Source organism: Lolium perenne, chromosome 7 (genome assembly GCF_019359855.2).
Source record: "Lolium perenne isolate Kyuss_39 chromosome 7, Kyuss_2.0, whole genome shotgun sequence".
In the NCBI taxonomy this organism is placed as follows: Eukaryota; Viridiplantae; Streptophyta; class Magnoliopsida; order Poales; family Poaceae; genus Lolium; species Lolium perenne.
Genome location: NC_067250.2, coordinates 40,019,630 through 40,036,497, shown reverse-complemented (window position 1 = coordinate 40,036,497; position 16,868 = coordinate 40,019,630). Strand labels below are relative to the sequence as shown.

The window sequence follows — 16,868 nt, the reverse complement described above, 5'->3', positions numbered from 1 at the left end:
GCAAACACTAGTCCATAGGGATTGTCATTAATTACCAAAACCACACATGGGGGCTCCATGCACTTTCACTAACACATTGTCGTCCCATCGTACGATCACCCCAAGGACGCTAGGTTCCTAAACATGCCCATTCTGAACGGTACGTACATGATGTCCTTTGGCCTCTCCAACGGTACGTACATGATATGCATAACATCTTCTCCTTTGGCCTCTCCAATGGTACGTACATGATGTTTGCGCATGCTTCTATTCCTGTAGACAGTGTTGGGCCTCCAAGAGCTGAGGTTTGTAGGACAGCAGCAAGTTTCCCTTAAGTGAATCACCCAAGGTTTATCGAACTCAGGGAGGAAGAGGTCAAAGATATCCCTCTCAAGCAACCCTGCAATCACGATACAAGAAGTCTCTTGTGTCCCCAACACACCTAATACACTTGTCAGATGTATAGGTGCACTAGTTCGGCGAAGAGATAGTGAAATACAAGTGGTATGAATGAATATGAGCAGTAGTAACAGCGCCAGAAAATAGCTTGCTGGCGTGCAGTTGATGGTAGTAATATTGCAGGAAGTAAAGATGCAAAGAAACAAGAATAAGCGATGATTGCAGTATTTGGAAACAAGGCCTAGGGATCATACTTTCACTAGTGGACACTCTCAACATTGATCACATAATAAAACCACTCTACACTCTCTTGTTGGATGACAAACACCATTAATTGTGTAGGGCTACAAGAGCACCTCAATGCTGGAGTTAACAAGCTCCACAACATTCGATGTTCATATTTAAATAACCTTAGAGTGCATGATAGACCAACGCAATTATACCGAGTACTAACATAGCATGCACACCGTCACCGACAGACTATGAAAGGAGGAATAGATCACATCAATACTATCATAGTAATAGTTAACTCCATAATCTACAAGAGATTACAATCATAAACTACGCCAAGTACTACATGATGCACACACTGTCACCATTACATCATGAAGGAGGAATAGAGTACTTTAATAATATCACTAGAGTAGCACATAGATTAATAGTGATATAAAGCTCATCATATGAATCTCAATCATGTAAGGCAGCTCATGATATCATTGTATTGAAGTACATGGAAGAGAGATTAACCACATAGCTACCGGTACAGCCCTTAGCCTCGAGGGAGAACTACTCCCTCCTCATCATAGGAGACAGCAGCAGCGATGGAGATGGCGGTGGTGTCGATGGAGATGCCTTCCGGGGGCACTTCCCCGTCCCGGGGGCGTGCCGGAACAGAGACTTCTGTCCCCTGAATCTTGGCTTCGCGATGGCGGCGGCTGCGTAACTTTTCTCGTCCCGTGGCTTATTGATATCTACTCACGCTTCTTTTCCTGTAGACAGTGTTGGGCCTCCAAGAGCAGAGGTTTGTAGAACAGCAGCAAGTTTTCCCTTAACTGGATCACCCAAGGTTTATCGAACTCAGGGAGGAAGAGGTCAAAGATATCCCTCTCAAGCAACCCTGCAATCACGATACAAGAAGTCTCTTGTGTCCCCAACACACCCAATACACTTCTCAGATGTATAGGTGCACTAGTTCGGCGAAGAGATAGTAAAACACAGGTGGTATAGATGGTGGTAATATTGCAGGAAGTAAAGATGCAGTTAACGAACATGTAGCAGAACAGTAAATAAATGGTGCCAGAAAATAGCTTGCTGGCGTGGTAGGCAATTCTCTGTGGTGTAAACAAGGCCTAGGGATCATACTTTCACTAGTGGACACTCTCAACATTGATCACATAACTGAATAAACAAATACTACTTTCTCTACACTCTCTTGTTGGATGACAAACATCATTCATTGTGTAGGGCTACAAGAGCACCTCAATGTCGGAGTTAACAAGCTCCACAACATTCGATGTTCATATTTAAATAACCTTAGAGTGCATGATAGATCATTGCAATTTAGACCGAGAACTAACATAGCGCACACACTGTCACCATTACACTATGAAAGGGGGAATAGATCACATCAATACTATCATAGTAATAGTTAACTCCATAATCTACAAGAGATTACAATCATAACCTACGCCAAGTACTACATGATGCACACACTGTCACCATTACATCATGAAGGAGGAATAGACTACTTTAATAACATCACTAGAGTAGCACATAGATGATATTCAACTAGATCACAAAGCTCATGATCACATAAAGATCACATGGGAGAGAGAGATGAACCACATAGCTACCGGTACAACCCTTAGCCTCGATGGAGAACTACTCCCTCCTCATCATGGGAGATAGCAGCGTTGATGAAGATGGCGGTGGTGTCGATGGAGATGCCATCCGGGGGCACTTCCCCGTCCCGGCGGCGTGCCGGAATAGAGACTTCTGTCCCCCAGATCTTGGCTTCGCGATGGCGGCGGCTCTGGAAGGTTTCTCGTACCGTGGCTTATTCTTTTAGGGTTTTCGCGACAGAGTCCTTAAGTAGGCGGAAGGGCAGCCTCGGAGGGGGTCTGGGGCAGCCAGACAACAGGGGGCGCCCCCCCTTGGGCCGCGCCGCCACCATGTGTGGTGGCCCTGGGCCTCTCCTTTGGCCCCTCTCCGGTGTTCTGGAAGCTTCGTGGAATTATAAGATACTGGGCGTTGATTTTGTCCAATTCGAAGAATATTTTCTTACTAGGATTTCTGAAACCAAAAACAGCAGAAAACAGGAACTGGCACTTCGGCATCTTGTCAATAGGTTAGTTCCGGAAAATGCATAATAATGACATAAAGTGTGAACAAAACATGTAGGTATTGTCATAAAACTAGCATGGAACATAAGAAATTATAGATACGTTTGAGACGTATCACTTATCCTTTTAGGGTTTTCGCGACGGAGGCTTTAAGTAGGCGGAAGGGCAGCCTCGGAGGGGCCCTGGTGGGACCACACACTAGGGGGCGCGCCCCACCCCTTGGCCGCGCCGCCCTGGCGTGTGGGGCCCCCTGGCTCCCCTCTGGTCTCTCTCCGGTGTTCTGGAAGCTTCGTGGAAAAATAAGATACTGGGCTTTGATTTCGTCCAATTCCGAGAATGTTTCCTTACTAGGATTTCTGAAACCAAAAACAGCAGAAAATAGGAACTGGCACTTCGGCATCTTGTCAATAGGTTAGTTCCGGAAAATGCATAATAATGACATAAAATGTGAACAAAACATGTAGGTATTGTCATAAAACTAGCATGGAACATAAGAAATTATAGATACGTTTGAGACGTATCAAGCATCCCCAAGCTTTGTTCCTACTCGCCCTCGAGTAGGTAAACGATAACAAGGATAATTTCTTAAGTGACATGCTACCAACATGATCTTGATCAATACTATTGTAAAGCATATGAGATGAATGAAGTAAATAGGTAAACTGACTCAACAATAAAGTAGAAGAATGGCCCTTCGCAAAGGGAAGCAGGGATTAAATCATGTGCTAGAGCTTTTTAAGTTTTGAAATCATATAGAGAGCATAAAAGTAAAGTTTTGAGAGGTGTTTGTTGTTGTCAACGAATGGTAATGGGTACTCTAACTACCTTATCAACCAGACTTTCAAGAGCGGCTCCCATGAAGGACGTTATCTCTACCAGCAAGGTAGATCATCCCTCTTCTCTTTTGTTTACACATGTATTTTAGTTTCATTATTGATGACACTCCTCCCAACCTTTTGCTTTCACAAGCCATGGCTAACCGAATCCTCGGGTGCCTTCCAACATTCACATACCATGAATGAGTGTCTATTTGCAAAATTAAGTTGCTTACTGATAGATCAGGGCAAAGCATGTGAAGATAATTATTAATGCAAGTTAATTAATTTGGGGCTGGGAACCCCATTGCCAGCTCTTTTTGCAAAATTATTGGATAAGCGGATATGCCACTAGTCCATTGGTGAAAGTCCGTCCGAAGTAAATGACAAGATCGAAAGATAAAACACCACATACTTCCTCATGAGCTATAAAAAATTGACACAAATAAGAGATAATAGCTTTTGAATTGTTTAAAGGTAGCACATGAAGTATTTACTTGGAATGGCAGAAAATACCACATAGTAGGTAGATATGGTGGACACAAATGGCATAGGTTTTGGCTCAAGGTTTTGGATGCACGAGAAGAATTCCTCTCAATACAAGGCTTAGCTAGCAAGGTTGTTTGAAGCAAACTCAAGTATAAAACGGTGCAGCAAGACTCACATATGAACATATTGTAAGCATTATAAGACTTTACATCGTCTTCCTTGTTGTTCAAACACCTTAACCAGAAAATATCTAGACTCTAGAGACCAATCATGCAAACCAAATTTTAACAAGCTCTATGTAGTTCTTCATTAATGGGTACAAAGTACATGATGCAAGAGCTTAAACATGATCTATATGAGCACAACAATTGCCAAGTATCAAATTATTCAAGACATTATACCAATTACCACATGAAGCATTTCCTGTTTCCAACCATATAACAATGAACGAAGCAGTTTTCAACTCCGCCATGAACATTAAAGATAGAACTAAGAACACCAGTGTTCATATGAAAAAGCGGAGCGTGTCTCTCTCCCACACAAGCATGAATTTATTCAGAGAATGAAAATAACAAAACGAAAATAAAAGCACACAGACGCTCCAAGTAAAGTACATAAGATGTGATCGAATAAAAATATAGTTTTAAGAGAAGAAACCTGATAAATTGTTGATGAAGAAGGGGATGCCTTGGGCATCCCCAAGCTTAGACGCTTGAGTCTTCTTGAAATATGCAGGGATGAACCACGGGGGCATCCCCAAGCTTAGACTTTTCACTCTTCTTGATCATAGTATATCATCCTCCTCTCTTGACCCTTGAAAACTTCCTCCACACCAAACTCGAAACAAACTCATTAGAGGGTTAGTGCATAATCAAAAATTCACATGTTCAGAGGTGACATAATCATTCTTAACACTTCTGGACATTGCACAAAGCTACTGAAAGTCAATGGAACAAAGAAATCCATCAAACATAGCAAAACAGGCAATGCGAAATAAAAGGCAGAATCTGTCAAAACAGAACAGTCCGTAAAGACGAATTTTTCTGGGGCACTTAACTTGATCAGATGAAAAAGCTCAAATTGAATGAAAGTTGCATACATATCTGAGGATCACGCACGTAAATTGGCAGATTTTTCTGAGTTACCTACAGAGAATTCTACTCAAATTCGGGACAGCAAGAAATCTGTTTCTGCGCAGTAATCCAAATCTAGTATCAACATTACTATCAAAGACTTTACTTGGCACAACAATGCAATAAAATAAAGATAAGGAGAGGTTGCTACAGTAATAAACAACTTCCAAGACACAACAAAACAGTAGCAAAGTAAAACATGGGTTATCTCCCAAGAAGTGCTTTCTTTATAGCCATTAAGATGGGCTCAGCAATTTTAATGATGCTCACATAAGGATGAGAGTTGAAGCAAAAAGAGAGCATCAAAAAGCAAGTATGAAACAAATTTAAGCCTAACCCACTTCCTATGAAAAGGAATCTTGTAAATAAACAAATTCATGAAGCATAATGCAACAAGCATAGAAAGATAAAACAAGTGTAACTTCAAGATTTTCAACACAAAGAGGGGAAACTTAATATTATTAAGATGCATATAACCATGTTTCCCTCTCTCATAATAACTTTCAGTAGCATCATGAACAAACTCAACAATATAACTATCACATGAAACATTCTTATCATGAGCTATATGCATAAAATTATTACTCTCCACATAAGCATAATCAATTTTATTAGTTGTAGTGGGAGAAAATTCAACAAAGTAGCTATCATTATTATTCTCATCAAGTGTAGGAGGCATAGTATAATCATAATAAAATTTAGGGATTTCTATTTTCGTGCCCTCGGGTCCTTAGTTGTACTCAGTTTTCCCCAGCTCCTTAGTTTTTCCTCAGTTTTCCCCAAGCCCTTGTCTGAACCCGCAGAAGGAGCTCGGACGGAAGGAATCCGTTAAGTTGACCGTTCCGTGCTGACGAGTGGGGTCGTGTCGTTTGTGGGGTCGCGTCGTGTGGGACCGCGTCGTGTGGGGCTGGTAGGAAGGGACCGCGTGGGACAGGACGAGACCATGTTTGTGGGGCCGTAGCGTGTGGAGCCGTGTGGGTCTGGGACGGGAGCACGAGTGGTTTCTGTCTCTTTCGCCCAGATTAGCAGTTTTCAATGTACCTTTTTCCTCTCTCTCGCTCGATCTCATTCATATTTGATAGCCCAAATTGGTAGCAAATCTAGAGCAGCTTGTCCTTCTGTTTTTTAACGCCATTCATTTCTTTATGCCTTCGTTTTTACCCAATCAGGTAGGAAATCTAGGGCACAAATCCAGAGAGAAAATATAGGATAAGCTGCATACAGCAACCAACATAGCATAGATATATTCAGGACAGATCCAAAAGTAGTACCGATAGATCCAACATAAGCTACATTTTACATGAATTTAAGCTGCTCTACAGATAGAGCAGTCACATACAGAGAGTGCAGTAGGCACGTTCAACGCCTCCAGGTAGCGCGTGTGACTCGCTTGGAGGTTGCGCAGGTGAATCCCAAGTGCTTTGTGTTTGGCCATGTACGCATGCACGTTCACGGTCCTTCCAACTCTAGCGCCACATCTGCCAATGGATTCAGCATGGTTCACCAGGGAGTTGAAGTCGGTGGCGCGGAGCTTCCTGTTGCAGAAGGGGCACTTGTAAATGCCTCGAGCAAAGGGGCCATCGTAATGGCCGGACTGCAGCCTCCTGAGGACGTCACGAGTCTTGGTGTGGAAGGACTCGTCGTCGCTGTCGACGTCGCTGCTCTGCACTTGTCACATAGCACCAAAGATCGTGCAAAAAAAACGGAGTCAATTGCAACGATGATGGAACAGAGAGTGAACAAAAAATCATGCATGATAATATGGGCTCGAAAAAAAGAGGTAGCCTCAGTTACATTGGACACACTTATATCCAGGATTTGAGTCAGCAAACCAAAGATCATGCACAACAAATTTGTACACACCAATTGTTTACTGACCAAACCCTGAATCAATTTATGCCCAAATATTCATCATCATCGGCACAAATCTTAAACAAAAGCAAATCACAAACACTAATAACGCAAGATCTAACACAAAAGGATCGAACTAGGAATAGACGAACAGTAATAACGCAAGATCTAACACAAAAGGATTGAACTAGGAACAGACGAACCGTAATAACGCTAGATCTAACACAAAATGATTGAAATGAGATAAGAACAAGGGAACAAAGGGTTACCTCCGGCTCGTTGTTGACGATGCTGGTGTCGTAGGGGTTCTCCGGCGCGTTGTATTGCACTGGTTCGTACGGGTCCCAAGCGACGGGGGACTGGACGGTGGCGGCGGCCGATGCACCGGCTGCTACGTTGGAAGCAGCGACAGGGGCCTGGACGGGGGCGGCGGCCGATCCGCCGGCTGCTACGTTGGAAGCAGGGACAGGGGCCTGGACGGGGGCGGCGGCCGATCCGCCGGCTGCTACGTTGGAAGCAGCGACAGGGGCCTGGACGGGGGCGGCGGCCGATGCGCCGGCTGCTACATTGGAAGCAGCGATAGGGGCCTGGACGGGGGCGGCGGCTGATGTGCCGACAATGGGCATCTCATTCTTCTCCATCGCCGGCGGTTTTCTTCGGGGTTTTTTCTTCGGTTGTGGAGAAGATGATGGGACAGGAGAGGCGGTTGCAGTGAGCCAGTGAGAACGTGCGTCGAGGGAGAGAAAGAGGGGCTCTATAAAGACGAAGGTGGCGTGTACCGCAACACACGTCTGCTATGCACGGCTGCAGCGTGCACCGCTACACGAGTCTAACCCTGGGACGTTTGGTGTACTCAGTTATAACCTCAGGCCTTATACAGAAATTTTATCTGTACTCAGTTTTCCCCTCGTGGACTTAGACCGGCAAGTGCAATATACTCAGTTTTACCCTCAAGTAGCTGGTCAATAGAGAGTCAACAAATGAGATTAACATAGCTAATTGAGTCATTTCATGCGCAAAAAAATCCAAAAAAATAAAAACATAGTGGCAACTACTCATGGAGTCGTCCTACGCAACCTGCCACCTAGAAAACCTTAACAAACATATATAAATCAAGTTTTACCACAAATTGCCACTTCTCAGAATCACTAGTGTAGCTATGAAGATGATTGGTTTTCCACCCAAACCCCTTTGCAAAACATCTTTCCCAAAACATAGTTTGTCTAAATGATGCCATAATTGTCACACTCATGTATATTTGAATTGCAAATAATTTGATGTAGCCCAATATGAATTATATTGTACAAAACACACATTTTTCATTTTGTAATTCTTTTGTTTGAATCCCTTAGTCTATTTACTATTTATGTGCCCTTGGATTCTTAGTACTACTCAGTTTTGCCCTCAAGTACTGTCACAAATGCTCTGAGAAGCCCAAACTTATCCTGATTGGTTGAGCCGTTGTCACACGGATCGACTCCATGAACCGTTGATCCACTGATCTAACGGGCAGTATACCCCTATCCGTCTCTTCGTGGCAACCTCTCTCTCTCTCTCTCTCTCTCTCTCTCTCTCTCTCTTCGTGGCCACCCCTCTCTCTCTGTCGGTGGAGAATGCCCACCCCTCTATTTATGTGCAATAACGAGTTTGCCACTTAATATAGTTTGGGATATAGTATTGGTATAAACATGATGACATAGGCATCCCAAATGGGCCTGCCGAATATAGTACCCGGGGTTTACTGAAGGCCCACTACCCGAAGAATAAGAAGATTCGAGAGCCCAAGATGTATTTGAGGAAAAGATAGAGTTGTAATAGGAAGTGTTATTTGTAATCTGGCGGGATGAGTTAGAAACCGTCCCGGACTCTGTAAACTTGTATAGTACGAATCCCTCGGCTCCACCTCCTATATAAAGGGGGAGTCGAGGGACGAAGAATCAATCGAATCATTGTCTGCAAACCCTAGTTTTCATAATCGTCGAGTACTTTTCGGCTGAAACCTTCGAGATCTACTTACCCTCTACTTCCAACTAAACCCTAGCCTACAATCCATAGGCATTGACAAGTTGATACCTTGTCAATTGGCGCCGTCTGTGGGAACTAGAGGCGTAAGGAGCTGATCTCGATGGCACGCTCAAGATCTTCGACATCGTCAACCGCAAGCAACACAATGGATCGAGGTAAACAGATCGCTGCTGGTCTTGTCGATTTTGTTCCTCACCCACCCTCCCGTTTGGATGCATATGCGTATCTGGCGGAGCCCATGGAGATGACGTTCGGAAGGTTTCACTTTCACGTCGAGAAGGAAGGATCGTATCGTGTCGAGATTCCAATTTCGTCGGGATCGTCGGTGGTCGATTCCGATTTTTCAAACTATGCATCGTCAACCGAGTCAGGAGAAGAAGAAACCTCGGCGACACGCTACGTCAGCACCAGAGCAAGAGAGAAACTCGCCAAGATCTTCAACGACATGTCGTTTGAGTCATCTGCGGACTCATATATAAGCGATGGCTCAAGCGATGTCGACAGTTACGACTTCATCGACAAATCTCTCACAGTGGGCAAGGTCTTCATCAATCTCAACGATGATGTCACCAAACCCAACGTAGATCTGAGTACAAAGTATCATCAGATTTACGCCATTGAAGATCAAGAGGAGACATTCGAGGCTTTCGACACCGGGGAAATCCATACGTCGATCCCTCCAATCTGCGACAAGGCCTGGGAAACAAATACGTCGGGCCAGAGCCGCGAGATAGAGTTCAACTTTCACAAGCAGCGTGGGACAGAGCCGCGAGAGCTATGAACGGCACAGAACCAATGGCTACCACAGCCACACCAGAGGAATTGCAAGCATATCAATATAGGCTCGCACGAGCTGCCGTGGAATTGGAAAAACAGATGCCTGAGTTGAACAGGAGAAAGGAGGCAGCTTCTGCATCCAGCAGGAGAAGGGCAGATCTAAGTCGACAATCTAGAACTACGGGTGATAGCCACAGGGAGGCGCGGAACAGAGCAAGATCAAGGCTGCAACACATACCCGAAGCAGAAAGAGAGCACTTGGTCCAAAACCTCGACATGTCTTTTATGTCGATAGATACAAGAGGAAACATCATCCCTAAGACACCAGAGGCTGGGTATATGGCGACACATGCTTTTATCCTTGCATCTAAACCACCTCCAGGTGATCCAAGGGAAACACTGTACAATATGGCGGTAGCAGGAGTTGGAGCTATGGGGACAGCGTTTGTATCAACGCCTCCCGAAGGAGCGGCAAGGCAAAATAGTCCACGACCTGCAGCAGCAACAGCGGCAGCACCTGAAGGGCCAAGTGGAGCAAGAGACACAGCAGCACAAGCAAGAGTCGACAGAGCGCGGCAGAGCAGAAGGGATCATCGGCAATCTCCGGAGCTGACCAACGAAGATATGTGTGGCTTGCCATGCTTTACAAGGAGAGTCCGGAAAACTCGAGTCCCCTCAGGATTCAAGTTACCCGATAATTTCAAGAAGTTCGACGGCCTTCAAGATCCAGAGGATTGGCTAATCGACTATCTGGAGACGGTAAAGCTCACAGGAGGAACCAGGGCAACAGCCATGCAAAGCATCCAGGTACATTTGAGTGGAGCCGCACGATCTTGGATAAAGAAACTCGCTCCAGGATCCATCGACAGCTGGGAAAGTTTCGAGGATGTGTTCGTCAAGAACTTCAGATCCACGTGCAAAAAACCCGCGTCGTTAGAGGAGTTGAGAGCGTGTCGACAAAAGCCAGATGAGCCAATGAGAAAGTACATCCAGAGGTGGAATATCATCAAAAACTCGGCAGAAAATATATCTGACGAGAGAGCAATAGATGCGTTTGTCGCAGGAGTCAGGCGTGGAGATTTTGTCGAGGACTTGGGAAGGACCAATCCAAAGACAGTATCCGCGTTAATGGAGATAGCAAATAAATGGGCAGATGGAGAAGACGCTGTCCATAACAAACGGCACAGGTCGCCAGAGGAGGACCGTGGTCGAAACTATCAACCGAGGCGAAGATTTCCTCGGACGTACCAGAACTACGACGCTCCAGGACAAATTTCGGCAGGTTTTCGGACAAACACAGGAGGAAGCAACAGAGATGATTACCAGAGAAGCAATGAACAGCGAGGTGATAAAAGGGATGATTCACGCAACAGGCAAAATAGTGGGCCTAGGTTCCCAAGACCTTTCGTGTCCCCTGAAGAGATGATGAATGGACCGTGCCAGATGCATTTTTTCCTCGACAGCAACGGTAAAAGACAGTCAGGGCACTTGCAGAAAGACTGTCGAAATTTTCAAGCAATGTTGCGGTATGCAGAGAACGCTAATGCGCGGGCAGCACAGAGAAATCCTCGAGAACCCAGAAGCGAGATTCACTTACCGCCTCCTCCAGCGATTACAGAAGACAATCGGCATCAGCTGAGAATAGCGGCGGCACCTGCACCACCACCTTATGTTGATCCTAACTCCAATGGAGCAGTGTCGATGATTCAGAAGGGAAGGCCGTCCAATAGAGCTCAGAAAGTAATCTCACGACAGGTGTTTATGGCAGAAAAAATGCCTCCACCAACAGTTGAGTACCTTAATTGGTCAGGACAAGATATCGGCTTCACAATAGCAGATCATCCGCAGCAAGTTCCTCGACCAGGGCAGTCAGCACTTATTCTGCCAGCAGTTATCGCGGGATTTGATGTCTCTCGAGTGTTCATAGACGGCGGCAGCAGCTTAAACCTTATGTATGCAGATACATTGAGGAAGATGAACATATCATTAGCAAACTTGAAACCAACAGACACAAGGTTCCACGGCATCACACCAGAGAAACCAAGTTATCCATTGGGAAAGATCAATCTCGACGTTCAGTTTGGGACCCGAGAAAATTATAGAATCGAGAGGCTGGAGTTTGAAGTCGTGGATTTTCTGTCGCAATATCACGCTCTGTTGGGACGACCAGCATATGCTAGATTTATGGCGGTACCACACTATACATACCTGTTGTGGAGGATGCCTGGACCAAAGGGACCAATCACAGTCAAAGGAAGCTTTGCCTTAGCCGATAAGTGCGACAAGGATTTCCACCGGTTGTCAGAAACTTTCGGGATGCAAGCTGAGTACTTGGCGTCAAAAAGCATGACTGACTACGACGTACTGCCAGACGTTGGAAGGCCAAACAAAGAATCAACTTTCAGTACCGAGAAAAATTCAAAAGAGGTGCAGATTCACCCGACAGACCCAAAAAAGACGACATCTATCGCAAACGACATGGATATCGCATAGGAAAGCGCGCTCATCGAGTTCCTCCGTGAGCACTGGAAAATCTTCGCATGGTGTCCAGCTGACATGCCAGGAGTACCCAGGGAACTTGCCGAGCACCACCTAAACTTGGATCCACTAGCGAGACCAATCAAACAACCTTTGCGGCGTTTTTCGGAACCAAACCGCAAAGCCATGCTGTCAGAAATCAATCGACTACAAGAAGCTGGATTTATCAAAGAGATATTCACAGAAGCCACATGGGTAGCAAATCCTGTGCTGGTGCCGAAGAAAAACACTAAGGTCCTTCGCATGTGCGTCGACTTTACGTGTCTCAATAAACATTGTCCAAAGGATCACTTTCCCCTCCCAAGGATCGATCAAATTATCGACTCCACGGCTGGATGTGAACGTCTTTCCTTCCTGGATGCATACTCTGGTTACAACCAGATCAGATTGAAAGAAGAAGATGAAGTAAAGACTGCGTTTATTACACCTTACGGCGTGTTTTGCTACAGAACAATGCCCTTTGGTCTAAAAAATGCGGGAGCAACATATCAGAGGATGATGCAGAAGTGTTTGGCGACACAGATTGGGAAGAACGTGCAAGTATACATTGATGATGTCGTCATAACATCAAAAAAGGGGGCAACGCTGATCGAGGATCTCAAGGAAACCTTCGACAACCTTGATAAGTTCTGCCTCAAACTGAACCCGACGAAGTGTTCTTTCGGCGTCCCAGCAGGAGAACTTCTGGGGTTCCTAGTCTCAGCAAGAGGGATTGAAGCAAATCCCGATAAAATACAAGCTATCGTAACAATGAGGAAGCCAACAAAGTTGAAAGAAATACAACAGCTAACTGGGCGAGTTGCTGCTTTGAGCAGATTCGTCGCGAGGTTGGGAGAAAAAGCGCTGCCGTTCTACGCTTTGATAAAACAAGGAGATAAATTCCAGTGGAACGAAGAAGCCGACAGAGCTTTCGAGGATTTGAAGCGTACAATCTCGACACCACCAATCTTGGTGGCGCCAAAAGAAAGGGAACCTCTCCTGCTGTATATCGCAGCCACGCCCCAAGTGGTGAGCACGGTGCTAGTTGTCGAAAGGGAAGAAGAAGGAAAGCTCCACGGCGTGCAGAGGCCAGTATACTTCGTTAGCGAAGTTTTATCGCCCTCAAAACAAAGGTATCCGCAGTACCAAAAGATAGCATATGGAGTGTTCACGACAGCACGAAAATTGCGCCACTATTTTTCGGCACATCCGATCATAGTGGTCAATGAAGCTCCTTTGTCAAATATATTGAATAACCCAGAAGCTACGGGTCGTGTCTCCCTTTGGGGAATAGAACTTTCCCCTTGGGACATCACGTATGAAAAAAGAAAAGCAATAAAGTCGCAAGTTCTGCCGGACTTCATCGCAGAGTGGATGGAATTGCAAAACACAGGACCCCCAGACTTATCGAGAACCTGGACCATGAACTTTGATGGGTCCAAGAGACTAGAAGGGGCTGGCGCAGGAGTAGTACTCATATCACCTGAAGGCGACAAGTTGAAGTACATCCTTCGGATGACGTTCCCTAACGCATCTAACAATGAAGCGAGAATATGAGGCTCTCATACACGGGATGAAGATGGCGAAAGCTTTGCGGTGCAACTCGACTAAAAATCTTTGGCGACTCACAGTTGGTGGCACAGCAAGTTATGAACCAATGTGACGCAGTCAATGATAGCATGATGGCATACAAGGAGGTGTACAACGAGCTCGAGAAGTTGTTCGATGGATGCGAAGTAAATCATATTAGTAGATTGAGCAACGACGAAGCCGACGTTCTTGCAAACATCGGGTCGCAATGCCTTGCAGTCCCGCCAGGTGTATTTTGGGAAGAGATAACAGATAGATCCACTAAGTCGACAAAATCAAAAAAGAAGGAGAAAAAACCCTCGGGGGCTACCAAGGAAAAGCAAGAGGACGAAGAAGAAGATCAGGACCTGGTCATGGTGATACAGATACCGTGGATGCAGCCGTACATATCATACATCCTAAGGAAAGAAATACCCGACGATCCAGTTGAGGCAAGGCGAGTAATTCGACGCTCCAAAGCTTTCACGGTGGTCAAGGGAGAATTGTATAAGCGAAGTATTTCAGGCGTCTTGCAAAGGTGCGTCACACCCGAAGAAGGAAGAATAATTCTGAAGGATGTACACGAAGGAATATGTGGCCACCACGCAAGTAGTCGAGCTATCGCAGCCAAGGTTTTTCGGGCAGGATTCTACTGGTTGACAGCAATCGAGGACGCCAAGGACATAGTAAGAACTTGCAACGCGTGTCAAAGGTTTGCCGCAAAACCTCACTCTCCAGCAGCAGAGCTAGCACCAATACCATTGTCATGGCCCTTTGCTCAATGGGGACTTGATATGGTGGGTAAGTTACACAAATCCTGGCCAGGAGGAAAGGAGTACATGCTAGTAGCTGTCGATAAGTTTACAAAGTGGATAGAAGCGAAGCCGATAAATTCACCAGATGGAGCATCCGCAGTAAAATTCGTAAAAGGCCTTGTCTTCAGATTTGGAGTGCCCCACAAGATCGTCACGTACAACGGCGATAACTTCACATCCCATGAATTCAAAGATTATTGCGAAGAGGTGGGTATCAAGCTGAACTTTGCGTCAGTTGCACATCCTCAAACCAATGGGCAAGTCGAGAAAGCCAATGGCATCATCTGCAATGGCATCAAGAAGCGCTTGTTAGGACCACTGGAAAAAGCTCGACATACCTGGCCAGAAGAACTACCAAGCGTGTTGTGGAGCATCCGAACAACACCAAACACAGCAACGCAGGAAACTCCGTTTTTCCTGGTTCACGGAGCAGAGGCAGTACTACCAATCGAGATAGAGCACAACTCTCCATGTGTCGCTGAATATGATGAAGAAACGTCGAGAAGAGCGCTAGAAGACGACGTCGACGCACTTGATGAAGCTCGAGATGAAGTATTATCTCGGGTAACCAAATATCAACAGGACTTGAAGAATTACCACAGTCGACGTTTGCGGCCAAGATCTTTTCAGGTGGGAGACCTAGTTCTTCGGCTCACGCAAAATTCATGAAAAACTCGAGTCACCATGGCTTGGCCCTTACATTGTTACGGAAGTAATCGGAGGAGGAGCATACAGGATAAAGGACAAGAAGACAGGGGTGGAGGAGCCAAACCCCTGGAACGTGGCGCAACTTAGGCGGTTCTACGCCTAGAGTCGAAATATAGTCCTTGTAAAACTTCAATGTACTGAAACGCCCGCGAGTTTTCAGACGCACTCTTTTCCTTTTTCGGGGCACCGAGTGGGGCCGGAGAAGGTTTTTAATGAGGCGGGCTCGCGGTGCTGCAATATAATAAAGATAGTGACAATATAACTTTTCTTCTTTATCGACATGATCAAAGTCTTTGCTCCGACGAATTTCAATATAGTTCATCGACAACAGAAAAGCCTTGCCTTGGTATTCAAATACCTCGTGAGTCAACAAAAATACAAAATAGTACTCAATAAAAAGCTCGGGGGCTCATATTCACCATAAATATATAAATGCCTTGGTTCAAAACCTCGCAAATATACAAATACAGTAAAGAGTCACCGAAACACTCGGGGGCTAGACAAACAGAAAAATATAATGATTGCTTTACAATATAGTCATGGATTACAAAGAAGAAATATCTACAAGAAGAAAATAACTAGTCTTGATTCAATATGTCATCAAGAGTAACTCTGTTTTCTTCAGGAGCAGCACCAAGAAAATCGGCATAATGGCCATCGGCAAAAAAGTCGGCGTCCATCCGAAGAAGGTCCTCAATCATTTCTTCGGCTATAGGCGTAACCTTCGTGTTAATCCTGTCAACACCAACTCTCCGACATTTTACATTTTGGTGAACCTTCGCGACAACTTGGGTAAGGTCAAGATTCGAGTGGCAGATCTGGAGCATGATAAGAGCAAATCTGGCGCCAGCTAATAGTTGAGCTTTGACAAAATCATGGATACTGCGAGCATCCTTGAACCTTTCCATCAATTCAGGAAGAGTTTTTGGTTGGACGTTCCGAGGAAACATGGAGTTGTAAACCATGGACAAGGTCTTGGTACAGAAGTCAAGGAAGTCGCGAGTTTGAGAGGTGCGATCTTGAAATCTGACAATTTGGCGGGTCCTCTCTGGGGTAGCCCAAAACAAAGAACCATGGTCCAGGGAAAGATTAACAAGGAGGTTTGTCCTAGCATTTACCCTCTCTTCCTCGGCAGCAGCATCAGTAAAGGCACCTATCAAAACAAAGAAGTGGAAACCTTTAAGAGACAATAGCATGAAAGATGAAAGATATCAGAGGATGAAACAGGCATACCCGACATATCTGCACTGGCTTCATTCATTAATTCGAGCATGAAATTTTCTCGAGTAGTCGCCTTTTCAGCCTCGGAAGCAGCAATTTCCTTAGCAGCCACGGCCTCGCGAGCTTGCTGGAGAGCAACTTTTTCGGCTTCAGATGACTTACGAGATTGCTCCATCATCACAAGTGTTTGCTTCTTCGCATACTGAAGTTGTTGTCGAAGTTCGTCTA

General features: G+C 45.3%; 1 pseudogene; it reads right to left on the bottom strand.

The window, feature by feature from the left end:
• LOC127316113 (uncharacterized) overlaps positions 1–16,868 on the bottom strand; it is an 800,711-nt pseudogene that overhangs the window by 143,276 nt on the left and 640,567 nt on the right.